Raw genomic sequence first — 17152 nt, 5'->3', positions numbered from 1 at the left:
ATTACATTTATTTTTCTAGCTTGGTCAATTTTTAATACTCATGATACATTCAGTGAATGTGAAATAATTGTCTCAGTCATAATACATTTGATTTGTACAAGAATATATTGCATGTTGCAGTTTTACAAGTTATTTTGACAACATAAAAGAAAAAAATTATTAGGCAAAACCCCATCGTGCATGACTACTGTAATTGCTGTTACAAAAAGGTGTGGGTATACAGTGTAATTGAAATGATTTACATTTCTCTATCTCCGCAAATGAACACAATACTTAACAAAGACCTCATCCTTATGTTTCTAACCCACAGCAACCTCACCCTTTCAGATTTTACCCAGTAAATTAGAACCTGGGGAAGTTATTTGTATTGTTTAAGTGAGTAGGTAGCTAGTATGAATGGATGTATCTTTGGGGCCCTCACAGGGGACTTTGTTCTGCACAACGCTGTGCACTTCATTTGCTCGTCCAGCAGTGTGTCTGCACGTGCAATCCCACCAGTAGGCAGTGGACAGGACACAAGTAAGGTAAGACAGAGAGATCTGGGTTCCTGTCTTAACTCTGCAAGGCTGGTGAAGTTACTGTACAGCCTGTGCTTATTTTCCCTCACTAGTTTTGACTCTTGTGTCTGCCAAGGCAGAACATTTTCAACAGCAAAAAAATTGCACGTGTTTGCCACTGGAAATCTTCCCTTTAGAAAGGGAACCATCTGGAGAATGAGCTGTAAAATAGGCCCCAAATGAGCTCCCAGGCTCAGTGGGACTTGCACAGAATTCTGAATGTAGCAGTTATTACTGTACTTACAGACCCAAATAATACTGAAATTATCTGACTGGCCATTTGCATAGGAATTTACACTCTGCATGCACGAGGGGTAACTTTATGCTTAGAGGAAACATGCTAGTATGCAACATTCAGTGTGTATGCAGTTGTGAAAACAAGATTCTTGCCATTGGCTTTGTTGGTTACGAATATCGTCTTGCTGTTTCTTTGCAGTTTTACTCTGGTTGTTAACTACATTGGTGCATGAATGAGTGTTTGATTAGATGTTTGAAGTCGTGCTGGGCACTTTCGATTAAGAGACTTTATGAGGGGTTGTAGCCCTGGAGTTAAAAAGGAAGATAAATATTTGAGCATGGTAAACAATGAATCTGGGTGGGGAGCTGCAGTCTGACTCTAGGGATAGTGCTTTTGACCATCCACTACTGTTCTACTTCCCATGGCTCAGCATGATTCCACATCCCTAAAGAAAATTTCAAGCAGTCCCTCAAACTCGGAGCCAGAATGTGATATTTCTGTTCTCTGTGAGCAAAGCCATTTTTCCTGAGGAGGCTCATGGGATGATTCTGCATCCCTTGGAATGACCTCTGGGGTGGGTGACTCTGCTTGCTTGCTGTGTAGCTGCCGCAAAGTCTGCTTGACACAGTTGTGCCTTGGTCCATATCAGGGAACCCACGGATGACAGCGCATCCTCTGGTTTTGCTATGGATACTTTAATGAAGAGTTTCTTTCTGATGTCCTCTCTTCCTTCATTGTGGAAGAGGTGTGGCACTGTGAAAGTCCCACATATGACCCTGTAATGTGTTTAAGTTCTGACTATTTTCACTAGGTGAGAGCACACTCATTGAGGACTCTCATTGCCCAGCTGCTGCAGGGAACTTTAGCCTTGGTACAAATTTCACTCATGTGCAGACTTTACAATGCATTTCATAAACACTGTCATGATGGCTCTTGAGTCCTACCAATATGGATCTTATTTGACTGGCAAAATCATGTACAAGCCATCTGACCCTTCTACTGGCACTCAAATTACCATGATCCTAAATGTCCCTTCCAACATGGTGTTCCATGATTGTGAAAGTTAAAGGTACATGCTTGATATTGAAATAAAAGTCTGGCTTACTGGGATTTTGTTTCCGTGAGGGGACTGAAACTTTACTTTCACTTGGGGCTTTCAGCTTCATGGGTGCTGTCTGCAGGCAAGAACTGAGGAGGAGCAGGTGGAGTGTTGTGATTGTAGCTCACACGGAGCTGCTGTGCCAAGTCTTTGGAAACCTGTTAATGAAGAAACTGCATGGTAAGGGGCAGTCAGGAATCACTGATAGGTATGGTTGTCCTGTCAGAGGAGTATCTGTTTAGAGAAGAGAAATTGTCATTCCTCTAAAGCATTTGTAAAATATTTTTAAGAGCATTTAACTTTGTAGGTAGACCCCCAGCTGTGTGTAGTAACTAACCCCTTTGTGTCCCTTTTTATGGAACTGATTACATTATATTAGTAAAGGAACTAGTTAATATTTAACTGTATGTAGTCCTGAAATAAAAGCTTTTGATCCTGCTTCAAATATTTCCCTGTAGGTCATTGTATTTTTCTGGAAAGTATATAGGACCATCGTACTCTTCTAAATGAATAAAGCATCTCCCAGATACTCTATAGCTATGTGATGAACCTTAACACCTCTTTTGCTAAATTCAGATGATTAATTTAATCTCTTTATGACTCAATAGCTGCTGAAATTATTAACAACTGAAAAAAGTAGAGTCCAGGCCAGCTATCTCAAGGAGAGGTTTGGTTTTGGTAGCATGTGAAAATATCAATAGTATGGATGAATTCAAAAGAAAACCAATGTGTAATTCTTATAATTAAAAAATGGAACCTCATACACAACAAGCAAGACATGTATAACAGTTATTATACCTAATTATTGTTCAGTTGTATGCCTTGCTTAGAGCGAAATTGCCACTGAATATAGACCAGCTTTCTAGTTAGTAAGATTCTTTTCCTTCTTATTTTAAGTTTATGACATGTTGCTCTAAAAATAATTATTGTGGAAATCATAGGAATAAAATCAGGTTCTTCATTGGTGTTTACTATGCATTAGTCATTCACATTTACTGAACTTCTGAAACGCATGGATTTGTCTAAAAATAAGTATTATTTCTTGACATTTCCTGTTTGGTTATAATTGTGCATGACTCTAGCTTCCTGCTCAGAAACCTTCAAGGCAGGAGGCTTCAGCTGCATCATTTTGGAACTCAGTCATTGTTTTTCCCTTTGAAATTCAGTCAAAGTTGCCTTAGTTTCAATGAAAACTGGTGTCGGGTCACACATACCTCTTGAGCAAGATCTCAAGTAGCTCTGAGGCTATTTTGTGTCTCTTGCACTTTAAGTATTGTAGCATTCACAGCTTTTGCTGACATCTTTTGGCACTGTGTGAACAGAATAGAAGTTCACAGTTTATCATAGTTCTTTCTTATTTGGTTTGTATGTCGGCTTAGGTTTTAAGCATCTTGTGGTTTAATTAACACAATTCTGTTTGTCCTCATACATTGAGGATTGGATCCACTGCTGCTGCTCCTAGAGGCTGCCACAATACAAATAAAAAAGACTAATTTTCCAGCGTGAGCCAAATAAATCTGTCCTTTATGCCATTTCTATGTTTAATCTGGCAAAGAAGAGGATTTGGGATGTGTGTGCACTGGACAACTGAGTTCTCTGTTGGTTCTTGGGGCTGTTGGGAATTGAAGAACTATGTTAGTATTTGTTATTTCTCTCATAAAATAGCAAAACCAGCACTGTCTTGACAAGTCTGTTGAAATAGCTCACAAATGGATAGTTTCTCTGTAGAAACAAATAAGAGTTTAAGGTCACCCTGCTCCCCTCTATCTGCAGGCATTTTAGCACTAAAGAAGTAAAGATTTATTTTAATTTTTACAAATATAGGAAAAATCTCCACACTTTTCAGTTTCTATATAATCTCTTCAGTGCTGTCATAATCATGACAATGTCTGATGGTGCTGCTAATCAAATCTTAGTTTAGCAGTTAGTACATTGATAAAAAGATATTAATGAGTTCTTGGCAGTTCTTTCTCTGTCAGACAGCAAGATAAAGATGTCTGACAACGCAAGCCAATTTAATTGGAAAATGGGCACTCGAGCATCAACACAGTGTGTGGTGGAGAGATACCATCTACTCTGTTTCGGGAAGTGGCTTACCTGTCTTCTCATGAACAGTGTTTAATGTCCAGGAGATGTAAACTAGAATGTAATTGCAGTGTGGGATTTTCAGAAGTGCTTCACTGGGGATTTTTTGCAGACATTTAGGTGCTTGTGCAATTTGTAGTGTAGAGTATATAAAATGACTTTAATAATTAATTTAGTCAGTTGTTTTTATGGATATGGTTATGGGTGTTTTGTACGGAATTCTGGTTGCATTTATTTTGCAGTTTCACTCCTCTTGATTTATGGCTTGACAGACATTGGTGCCTTAGAAAATTGGACTAGTCATGTTAGTGTTGTCCAATTTCTCTTTTTTGGCATTTTGTTACACTCCCCTGCCAACACAAACACAAGAAGAAAGTTACAGGATGTCCATGACTTTCTGAACACTGAAAGCTGATGGACTGGCTGGGTCCAACTCTCTTCAGGGGTCTGGTATAAACTGTGTTAGCTGTGTTTATATGGAGACAAGCACTTTTAAGGTAGTACTAAGGTTATAGTATTTGTGCTATAACCCTGTATGGAGTAGAGCTGTACTAAGAGGACAAAAGGAGCAAACCATTTGCAGCTGTGGAGCTGGGTATGCTTCAGGGCAGCTCAGTGGAGACTGCATGTGGCTAATGGGGAATTTGTTTAATTAATAATTCACCAGGTTTCAAGTGGTGTCTGGACTGAGATGCCATGGCATCCTGAGCCTTTCTCTTTATTTGAGAAATAGAAATCCCCATCTCCTCCTGCACAACATGCTGCTGCCCTGGGGACAGAATAGGGTTTTGACTGCTCTGTTGCCAGCTCAGCAAAGCCTTCCCTGGCAACTCGCTGAGTAGTTGGGTGAATGTGGATAGCATTGTCTCTCTGGGGAGCTCTGTGGAACATGATTGTTCTGCTTCCAGGGATCAGCTATGCTTATCTGGATTGAGATGCTGATACACTGCCCATGAGATTGGTTTGTAGATCATATTGCAGTGTTGTAATTGTATAATTGCACAGTTGACAAATGCTTGTAGTTATGGGCTTGTGAAGGTTGAGTATACACTGAATTTATTTTTAATTGCAGAAATTACAGTTGGTCTTTTTCCCCGTAGCTGGAAGTAGCACTGCTGGGTGGCCTGAAGTCACATCCAACTATCTGTTCTCTGAAAGCCATCACATAAAGACTTGTCGAAAACTTCCCTAACAAACTTCCCTATCTGATGCTGTATTGTGGCAGGAGTGATTGTTTGCTGCAGTCAGAGTAGGGTTGATTCTGAGTATATGGATAGCTTTTTAACTCCTGGAAAATGCTCATGCCTCCTGCTGTGAGCAGGAGTTATTCCTTATCTGCATATAGAGTTGCAGCCATAAAGCACTCACTTTGAGGGGCTGGGACCTATCGAGTCCGCTCTGTAAAAGGAGAATTCCTCCCTGGTTCATCCCATAGCCCATTCCCACCTGCTCTGTTGCCCCCGGGGTTCGTGAAACATCCTTCAATGGGCAACTTTTACCATAGATGCTAATTCTTGCTACTTTGGGCAGGAGAAAAGCTGTCCATTTTTTTTTTCCAGTATCTGAATAGTTCCAGCTCCTGATGATTATCTGCAGGAAGATCTATTGTATTCCCTCTGAGTGCTCATATGTTAGATTTTTTTACTGCTCTCCTAAAGCCTAACTTACCAGTGTACTGCCATGTGCACAGTTTATTGCATTTTTAACCCTTTTCTAATACTACCTGCAGATCCTCTCCAGTAAATAATGCTTATTTTGAGACTCATCCTATCAGTCCCAGAGCTGCACCCCTCTTGAATATAGAACTCTTATTGTTTCTACTATTTATGCAATAAAACAAGGACTGATTCTTGAGCCATAGCACATTTGAAATTTGCAGCAGGAGTAATTTCTATCTATCATTTTGAGTCCTTTTTCAGTGCACTGTATGCCTCAAGTTTGCCAGATATAAATTAAGTCTCTTGAATTAATACAGTTGTTCCCTGCCATGACTCAGAACAGTCAGTCCAAAGTTTTTCATCAAAGTGAAATTATAATCAGTTATGACAAAGGTGGCAGGATGCCAAAGGAATAATAGATTGAGCAAGAAGAAGACATGAAGCACCACATAGCGTTTGGAGCAGTGCTTAGCAAATTGATGGCTAAGCATCTTGTGGCGTCTCTCTGATCCTGCTGTCTAAGGAGAGGAGTGAGCAATGCATAGTTTCCATGATCCTTAGCAATACATGATTCTATATACTGATTACTTCCCATGGGCAGAGGTATTTTTTGTGAGACAAGACTCCTTGGAACCTCTCTTGAATTTCTGTGTCTCTGGGTTTGATAAGAAAAGAACAGAAGCATCATTGCCAATCCCAGTTTTTCACCGTAATCACTATAGCTGCTCTAGTGAACGTGATTTATGGGACAGGAAGAGCTACAGCTGTGCAGTACAACACTGTAAGGCCCAAATTCTGCAAAACGTATTCTTCCAGCTTAGGTCTAAGTGAGGTAAACTACAAACCACACTTGGAGGAATGAGTGTTGGACCACATTCTTCCCAAGTTCAGAATATCTGGGGTTAGAATCTGGTTTTACCGGCCCATAAATATTGTTTTTCTTATGCATGTAAATCTTCTGATTAAGCAGAATAATGATAACAGAATTAGTTTCACTTTAGTTCTACTTAATCCAGTACTTTCCTGACTGCACCTTTTGTAAGACGAAGGATTCACACCAGGATGAATTTGGCACACATATGACAGCATCTAGGATGATAGTTGCTATCTAAAGAGAAAAAAATGTAAATTTACCTACAGAAGGAAAGGAAAGAAGGGAAATATTTATCCACAGCAGTGCTGCTATAGAGACCAGGGACATTTCAGACAGTAATAGCAAAAAGGTATGTGTGCTAAATTATCTCTGCTTGGCTTTATCATTGTCAGGCTTGTTACCATCACTACCTGCTGCACTGGTTCGGAACAGCAGCTCCACCAGAATTTCTTAAAGATTTATACTTACAAAAAGCTCTAGATTTGTGGAACTGGATGATTTCATTTTACTTTGACAATGATGGTTCAGCCTGCAGAAAATAGCTTTTCAGTCCCATTTCCAGACTCCAAATTAAAAGAATAATTGATCACAGAAAAGTATAAAAGTGGGGCTTAAGGAGAATGAAAGTAACATTTATTTTTCTCTGCACAACAATATATCTCAGAAGTTCAAAGTAAAACATGCAAATTAGGAAATCTGATTTAGGTACTGCTGCAGATTACACACATTCTGTGCAATCTTTGTTTATTTAGTGGTGGATAAGACAAACTGAAATAAAACAAATATGGTTCAAGTTTTTATGTAGGTTTCCAGAAATCTTTTTATGAATTCTGATTTTTTCTATTTATAGCTTGTTAACACTACTAAGTCTAAAGCAAGAAAGTGACAGTGTCTTGTATTACATCTCTGGTTTTATGCAAAAGATCTTACAAAACAAGTCAGAGGTACCCACCATGGTGAATGGAACAATTGCACACATGCCTCATCTCTGAAAGCATCTCATCCAGTAGACAGCATCTCAGATCTCAGTGGCAAATTTGGCATGTCCCAAGTATATTAGTATCCAAGGTGCAATGGCTTTGCTGTTTATGCAGTGGCTGTTCATCAAAGCCTCTGTGCGGGGGGGTAGATGGCTACCAGAAACAACAGGACTGGGAAGGTCTTTTACATTGGTTGGGGTCCATTCCTCCTCCTTTCTGCTGTGATAAGGCCCTGTGAGCCAGGATTGAAGGCCACCATAAAACCTTTTTGTCCCTGAAAATATGATTGCAAAAATGCAAACATGTCAGCATTGCTGAACCTTATGCTCCAATACCTGTACATGCACCCATTAACATGCACTTATATGTAAATAGATCCCATTGAACCAACGAGGTGATGAAGGTGTTTAACTAAAACACATGCTTGAATGTGTGGAAGATCAAAGTCCTTAATCACAGGCACATGGTGCAATTGTAAAGGTACTTAGAGCAGGCATGTCCAAATTGCCTTTTGGGTGAAGGATCTGTCACATGTATATGGATTTTTCTCAGTTTCCTGCACAAGGAGTAAAAGTGGAGGCAAATATATGAATATTTGTATCTTATTCTGAACATGTATTGGTAAAAAAAGGTCTCTTTGTGATCTATTTCCCATGTGTGTGTACCCATACGAGTTCAGGATCATGTTCTGGAGTATCTAATATGTAGATTTAGTTATGGGAGAGCGTGATGAAGATTTGGCTCATAGGACAATGAACATTACCATTTGTTATACTTGTATAACATGACAAAAATTATTTAGCCTCTTACTAGTCACCACACACTGGTGCTGCTCAGTAAAGCACTTCATTTAACAACTCCTATTTGACCATGTTGCTAAATTATACTGCCAGAAGTAGTTTTATGTGCTATATTCACATCTCACCTGAGATGAAAATAGAGAGCATGTATTTCTAGTGGCCCTTTTCTAGGTACAACTTCAAAGGATACAGATAAATGCCAGGGAAAACCCATGATTTCCAATATTTGTGCTGAACATATGTCTGAAGCAAAGTTTTCCTTGCCCTTATTTCCTTTTAGGTTGAGATCACTTGTATGGAATGAAAGACCTCGAGTAAATGTGCCACAAAATGTATGGAAAATGAATGTGTCCAGAAGTATTACTGTATTAAGCTGCTCACTGCTCTTAGTAGTTACTAAGGCTATATGTAATAGTGGAGCTATTAGCTTGAGAAATGATGTGGAAAGGATTAATAACCAATATAAACCTGGAATAATGAAAGGCATCAAGTGGTCCCCAGGGAAGAGAACATGCTTAACATTTTAATTCTATACCGTGTGAACCTGGAGGCAGCTGGGTATTTCTGTGCTGGGAATCAGATGTGTTACCCATTGGAGTGGTTTGCATGTCTGATGTACTGATAAAAATAATCTTAAACATACTTATGGGCACTTGTGAATTATTAATTGGGCTAATACTATCATTTCAGATGAATTATTGATTTACTCTGAGTTCAGAAGCCGTGTTTTATGATTGCATATTCTCATGAGTGATACTTGTTAATCTGAGGGACAGTTTGAATACTGAGCCTTGTCTATCTGATTATCCATGTGCGTCTGCAAATGCTGTAAAATCCATTAACTCCCTCCCACCAGCCAGCACCTCACAACCCCTCCAGCATGTGAAACATTGTCTTGTTTGGCTGCAGTAGCACAGGCGAGGGTGGGAGAGGCAGGGAAGGATGCTGTGCAGCTGAGAGTGGAGAGGACTGTAACACTCCACATGAGCAATACTTCAAAGCAGTTGATCTAGCAGGAGCCAGCAGCCTATTTTTGAACTCTGTGGTGTCCAGCCTGCTATGACTTGGCCCTCTTTTGAATACTGGCATTTCTCTCTTTTCAGTGCTCCCAAATGCTGCTTAGAGATTTGGCTGAGAAAGTTTATTGCACACTGAATCATCAATAATCACCCTCTTGCTGACTGAATTCCATTTGGAGCTTCCTCCATCCTGTACAGCTCTTACTGAACCTTTCTGTTCATCAGTGATGGGGTCTGGTGATTTTCACCAGCTCATCATGCTCTTTTTCGCATGTCATGTTTGTCTTTCTGACTTTTCCTGTAAGGTGCGTGTGCTGTTGCACTGGCTTTCATAATGATGATCAAGCCAATATTAAATGAAGTGGAATTATATGCCATGGTTTTGGCCAGCATCAAAGTAAAGAATAGTTTATCAAGCACTTTGAAAGTGAGATTTGGAAACTAGAGCAATAGTGGCTCAAGTCAGCTTTCCTCTTACCATTAGGATAATTACTTGAATGTAATTTTGTAGATAATGTAATTGGTAGATACCTTAGAAAATTCCAGTATATGCCTGCCTGCATCTTCCAGTACCTTCAGTACCTAAAAATACCAACCTTATGTAATGAAGTCACCTTCAAAATGGAATTTGTACTTCTGCATTAATCAGGCATATTCAGAATCTTCACCTCTTGGGTGACTGGCAGATTTACATTGATAGTATTAGTGGCTGTGGGCTGATGAAAACACACAGGAGTTTCTTCAGTTCTGAGGTCTTTTACTTCATCAAGACATGAAGTCATAACAATATTGGAAAATCCAGATTCCGTATGTTCCAGGTTGGGAACATATCACAGTGTTAGATCCATGCTGAAATAAGGAAGTAGCAGTTTCCCCAGCTCTTTTCAACTTAATTCTCCATAGCTTTTAATTTACATTAAAAACTCAGAACAGAAAGGATAAGCCAATTACCCAATTTTATTAAATGAAATCAGTTAATTATATTTTCTTATTATCCTCTTTCATATTTGTAAAGTTAAGGCCTTCAAGCTGTTAATCTTGGCAAGTGAGCTTGATGTTCCCATGCTTTTGGGGGATAATACTCTGTCTGTCATGGATGAATATATTATACTCATGTTTTTCTGTAATAATTTGCTAGTCCACGGTCCTACGGTACTCACAGGCGTGTAACAAATCCATGTGCTCTCCCTGAGAATGGCCATGTGCTTTCAAATCTTGGCATGAGCTGGGGGAACTGCAGCATTCACATGATGCCAGTCAGCTCCCTGCTGACTTGTTGCAGGAAGAACCAGCAATAAATTAACTGGAGAAGTAGATTTCTTTATTACAACTACAAAAGGACACCAGTAATAGCGCCTACACCCCCCTCCTTTTTATTTCTCTCTTTTAAGGGACTTGCAGGGTTTGCTCAGCTTTGCTCTGCACACTAAGATAAGCTGCTATTCCAGAGCACATGAGGCAAAGGAAATATCTCCCCCAGTGCCTGTTGTTCTGTTGATACAGCTTATTCACTGCCTGCACCTGAGCTGGGGACCTACGTTGGGAAGATGAATCAAGATGGATTTTGTCTAACTTTCCGGGGAGGATGCTGGGATTAATACCAGTGTCCAGGTCTGGAACAGAGGCGCACTAGAACAGTCCCTGTGGGAAGCAGAGGAGCTAGATGGATGTTTAGATTTCCCACTTAACATCATTTCAACATCCCTTATGAGTCACAGCAATTCAGGTGACTGTGTGCAGTTCTGACTGGTCTCCAGTTTTCCCTCCTTGTAGTGCAGATCAGTGGAAGTTCACATTAGGTGATACTGAGCACTGCAGGAAAATGAGGACATCAGATAAAACTTTGCCAAAATGTGATAGCAACTCATATTCTGTGAAGCAGGACATGGTGTGTTTTGCTCCCCAGGCTGACCAGCTGGCCTCTGTTCACGAAACCTACCTTTCTTTTATCACCTTCAGCTTCTCTCACCACTGAAGAGCCATCCCTTTGGTTTTCCAGGGAGAGTCAATGCCAGATAAACCCCTCCTCTTCCTGCAGTTTCTTCTGTTTGCCTATTGCCTACTGGAAAGGACCTCACTCCTGCTGCCTCCTGGCTGGCTGCAAATGGGGATCTGTCCTTACTGACCTTGGTTCCAAAGCCAGCTGGGAATGATAAATTCAGCACCTAGCACTGACTTTCAACCTCTTGACAAGATCTTATGTGAGTCTGATGTATTTACCAAAACTTAGAAATTAAAGAAAAAGGAAAGGAGAAACCAAAGATGCATAAAATGTGAAATGAATCAGCAGGCTAGTGAAAGCAAACATGTCAAGATGGCATTAAGCCACAACTGATGGAGTGGATTAGTGCAGACTTGGAAAGCATGGTTAAATAACCCAAAAGAATTAACCAAGCAGTGTACAGTTAGTACAAGTGGAATTATTTTCTTAATAATCCTGCAACTTTTGTATATAGCCCAGAATCCCATGGTCATTTTGGCTCAATGACTGTTCTTATTGCATTTTTGTAGCAATTCTTTGCTTCTCTGAGGTTTCCCTTTGATTTGTATGGGCAGTATACATTATCTGGCTGCATAACATGTTAAGCATGAGTTGAAAAATGTGCTTAAAAAAGACTTGCACAGTGCAGTCTGAAGTAATACAAGTATAAATCATTGTAGCTCCTTTGGGCTCAGTGAAAGGTCACCGATACTCACCTGTCTTGTGACCTGCAATAATAGATAGACTCAAAATAGTTTCACATAACCATATTCTCTGTCACCAGTTGCTGGTCAACCTCAGGGGTCAGAATGGGGTTTCCATCCAAAAGGAGTTTTCCTTTCACTCCTTGTTTTCACAATACATCAAGCTCTGCTCCTAGCTCTCAGGGGTTACTGCACTATGGCTATCACTCAGGACCAAGCAAGTCATTTGGTCCCAGGCTGCTCGTATCTCAACTCTGTCAATAATTCTCTGTGCCTGTGGGGTTTAATACTGAATTTTGCTTTCTATAAATGTTTCTTGTCTTTTGACCTGTGGCAGAGAGCAAAGTTAATTCTAGGGTAATTTCTTCCTCCCATAAACGGGCATACATGGAAAATTTGGGATGGTTTATAATCTCATAGCTTGTGCTTTCTTTGGTTTACACTTGTTTCTTGGCATGTTTTATAGCAGTGTCTGGAAAATCAATTTTTCTTTTCCAAGCTACAAAGCAGTACATGTGTTCTTAAACAAAATCCTGTCATTTTGACCAACATCCTCAGTTTTTCTTTCCTGGTGTTGTCATGAAACCCAGTTCAGTTCCATATATTTGCTCTTTACTTTCAGTGTTGCTTTTAGTGATCACAGTTTCAGAACTGCATGTGTATTAAGTGTTCTTCCAAAAGGGGTTGTTGTTTTTTAAGTTGTAAAGCTTTCTTTCTTCTGTCCTCCTTATTCATTATATATCTTCTTGGTTTAGAAAGTTAGATGGGTTAATGATAAGAATAATGGCTTAAATGCTTCTCAGATGTTGATTTATGGGAGGAAAAGGATTACAAATGTAATATTCCTGCTTTCATGGGTTGCCAGCCACGACAAGAGATTCAGATATGCAGTCCTGTGTCACCATGGCAGCTGTATGTCGCACTGCAACTTTGAGATGACCCAGGGAAACCCAGCAATCCAGCAGTTGTTTCCATTAGCAATGGATGTCAATATGGATTGCCCTGGGGAATGGAGGAGTGGTTGTAGGTTGATTATTCTTGGCATGATCCTACATTCCTTTAAAGTCCAACTTCCATTGGTCACATTGGAGCTGTGGATTCAGAAAGGGAAAGAAAACTCATGGTCAGTGAGCTTGGCTCCATCTTTTCTAAGGTTATGACTGTCTGCTTTACAAAAATTGATGGCTCTTTCTAGGCACCAAAGCAGCAGTGACTAATGCCCCTTATATAGGCTGCTGAAATACTCTTTCTGAAGCTTACATTCATCAATCTAGATAAAGAAACTTGCAGAGGCAGAGTCTATGGACTGATGTCCAGCTGGAATTGGAGCTCTGCCATGTTCCCTGTGCAAAACCCATAAACACTGCTCAGCACCAAGCCAGTAAAGGTGGAGCAGGTCTGTGTGAACACAAAGCTTTGGACAGTAGCACCAAGCTTTACCCAGTGTTCAGCATCACCCTTTCTGCCTCAGGGAGGTCTGTTTAACCTCATCCTGGCAGTAAGAAACTTAGGGAGAGGGCTTTGACAACCAAAAGAGAAAAACCTGTTGTGGAAGGACTGGAGAGCTCAGCAGGGCACAAAAGAGCCTATTCTCCTTTTCAGCAGCAGCAGGAGGGGGTATCTTGGACTCATTATTGCCTCCTGTGCATGTAGGACAGTTTGGTACCCACTGCTAGGTGGATGATGTCATCTCAGGGTCAATTAATCAGCCCGTGTGTAGGCAGAGCATATGCTTGACTATATCTGGTGGAACAGAATTTAATTACTGGATTGAGAGGTTTTTTAACACTGAAATTAACATCACCATTCTCATTTGAAATCAACTGGTCCGTTGAATTAATCTTGTGTTTGTGGTATTTGTCTTGTAAATGATGTTTTGATCTTTTATGGTAATGAACTGATACACCACGAAGCTTTGAAGAAGAGGGATAATGAAAGATACTGTCAAATGATGATGTTAATGGTTAAGGTTAAATGGAGCTTCTGCTGGTACCTGCTAAGGTGCAGAGATTCTCTGCTTTTCTGGGAGCGCTGAAAGCTAAACTGGGCATTTTAAAGGGCTACTCTGCACTGAGAGTGGTGTCCACCTGCACTGACATAGGGTGGCACCAGCAGGGCTTGAGTTTAAAGCTCTGAATGCTCAGGGTGGTACGAGAAGCGTACAGATCACACCACTGTCCCTCTGTTAGTCACTTGCAGCAGTGGAAAGGACGCAGCGTGGTAGTGATGGGCAGAACTGGGAGCACAGTCAGCACCTCACAGCATCTGCACACATGGAGATCTGCTCTAGACTGGAGCCTGTCTCACTGTGTGGATGCATAAATAGTGGAGATGTAGAAGTAATATTTGAAGTCATGAACTCTTCTGATATCCTGTAACAACATATTTTGTAAATCTATAGCATACTGGTTTATAGAGGATAAGGAAACAAAAGCAAATTGAAATGTTTTACATCTTACAGATATATTACCCCATAAAGTACAATGCCAAAGGAAGCAGACTCTCTATGCCTCGATTTGCACAGGGAATAGCAGCTAGGGAGGCAGCACGGTTGCAAGCAGCTGAAAAGAAACAGGGTTGTGTGTTCAAGTCCTTGCAGGAGAGTACTGGGAAAAACTGGATATGAAAATGGTCCTCATCTGAAGGAAAAGGGTTGGGATAATGCATCAAATCCAAAACCTGTTCAACTGATTTACAAGCAGGAATTTGAGAACATATTTTTGTAATAGAAATCTCTTACATTTTTCTTTCAACCTTTAAGGCACCCTTGAAAAAGAAATTTTGGAAGAAAGCAGGATGTTGCTAAAGGGACTCCCAGCAGTGGCGGGGGGGGAGTTGTTCCTTACTATCTCAACAACCCCCAACTGATTTTTGAGGGTAGTTGAATATGTTCTTTTTAAAAACAGACTTGAAGTTGCTTTACTCTTCAGAAGAATATGTTGGTTTCTCTTTAAAAGTCAGCACTTTAAATCTGCATCTATTGCTAACACCTGTAGTGGAGACAGAGGTATTTAACCCAGAGCTACGAAGCAGCTGAAAGCAATATCTTGTGTATGGCACAGGTGCTTTTTCTACTGCCCTGTTTTTCTTTCCTGGCTTTCTCATGTTTTTTCTCTTCACAAACCCACAGTGCTGCTTTCCTCCCTGCCATGTGTTGATCTCACTTAGCTGATTTTATTTTGTTTCTTAAAAAACTCTACTCCACTAACACTTGAAATTCAGGTCAAAGCTTCAAGCTTAGGCATGCCTGGGATGAGAGCACATTCAGCCATCAACTTTCAGTGCCTGATATAAGAAGAGACAAAATAGACCAGACATAAAATGTAAGCTGTTTGTTGTTTCAGAGGTGAGTTTGTGATATTAAACTAGAAGGAGATAAGTGATGCAGGTAAGGGGGTTTTAAATTAAAGTCTGAAATGCTGCTTTTTCTTTTGCTGCAAACCCGTTCCATTTTGCATAACCTTGCTACTAGAGGTATAAGGACATATAAGGACTTTGCAGTCTTGCTGCTGATACAAAGGAAGGACTTAATTGGTAGCACTATTATGAGTATTACCGAACAGATGGAGTATAGGTGGTGTGCCTGTGTGTGCAGTGGTAGCCTCCACTGGAGGAAAAGCTTTTCTTCATGAGGTTTTCTTACAAACCTCTGCTGGTTTATTCACATGTAAACACATGGTGTAGGTAAAACAGCATGTCTTTTGCGTTGGGACCTGGCTGCAGTGGAGTTTATGTAGCTGTTGTTTTCAGTGGAGTCAGAAACTCCCCATGAAACCTTCTGGTCTAGAAGCCAGACATGGGGAGGACAAAGCCTGGATAAACTGAAGTGCAGGCAGATCCATTTCTGATAACAGAGCTTTTAACTCCCCCAGTCTGTGCAGACCTTTAGTTTTACAGATAAGTGCTGTCAATAAGGGTGGGTATTAGTGCATAATACAATTTATTGCTGCTTGCCTCTTCTCTTTTTAGGAGTGCCCTTCATCTTGTTACCCAGGCATTCAATGCTATTAGAACAAAGCATGCAAAGCTAGGGTAGCTGATATTTTCTGTCCAAGCTTATTTGAAATTATACTGACCTGAGGGTTTAGGTGATTTGAGGTGATTTATTCATAGCTCTTGTGATGGCAATAGTAGGCTTACAGCAGGATTTAGGATTTCTGAACCCTGTGGAGCCTTGTTCTTGAGAAACACCCATCATTCAACTGCAGAGACTTGCAGAGGTGAAACTGGGTGAGCCTATGCTGTGAAGTTGGTAGCAAAGTTCCTGATGCCAAAACAACTCTTTGGATAGCGGGATGTTGGGTGGCCTGTTGGAGTGTATTAAAAAGTATCTTCTACTTTCTATTTACAAGAATCTGATGCGCGGATAGACTCCACAACTAGTTAAAAGTTGTAAAGTAGGTATGCTTTTATTCAGTGCTGAGGTGCATGGGGATAGCTCCTGCAAAGCATGCACACCTCAGGGTTGTTCTCCTTTTACATTTATTCTCTTAAGGTATACATAGACATGAGGTTGCTCAATTCGCCTATACATATTTAGTATCTATCCCCGCTTCGTATTATAATGAGCTGGAAGGTCCTTTGCACCTGCGCAGTGCCCCTTCTGATCATGGGCAGGGGTCTCAGGATGAAGTAAATGAGTCTTCCTCTTCTTAAACTTTACACCTTTTAATCTTCAGACATGGCCTTAGGGTCTGGTCGGGGCCCAGTCTGCTTCTCCTGCCGCTTATCAGTAGGACCAAACATCTGTGCTTTTGTCATGGTCTTAAGGCTTGGTTGCCCAGTCTGCCTCTCCCCGGCTTATCAGCAGGACCGTTCATCTGCTTTTGTCAGTGGAACTAGCATCTGCTTCTTCCCCTCCAGCAGTAATCAATGCCTTGGCAAGGTGGCAATGGCAGGTACTTAGGACAGACAATACTTTTGTTTAAGCAAAGGAATTCCTTTAACTCCCTTGTACAATTTCTCTGTATTACCCCCCTGTACATTGGTTACCCGTGTATCAAATCTTAGAATAAATTTTAGTTCATTTAGTTCATTGTTGTTCCCTTCTGACTGCTTGTAGAGGCTGCGCTGTGTTGTGCTGTCTCTGCCATGTATTTGCCCAATGGTGTGCTCAGTTGTGTATTGATGCAAGAGCACATAAGCTTGCACTGACAG

The sequence above is a fragment of the Melopsittacus undulatus genome, chromosome 10 (genome assembly GCF_012275295.1).
Source record: "Melopsittacus undulatus isolate bMelUnd1 chromosome 10, bMelUnd1.mat.Z, whole genome shotgun sequence".
Taxonomy (NCBI): Eukaryota; Metazoa; Chordata; class Aves; order Psittaciformes; family Psittaculidae; genus Melopsittacus; species Melopsittacus undulatus.
The sequence above is the reverse complement of the archived record's forward strand: the minus strand, read 5'-3'. Positions refer to the sequence as shown.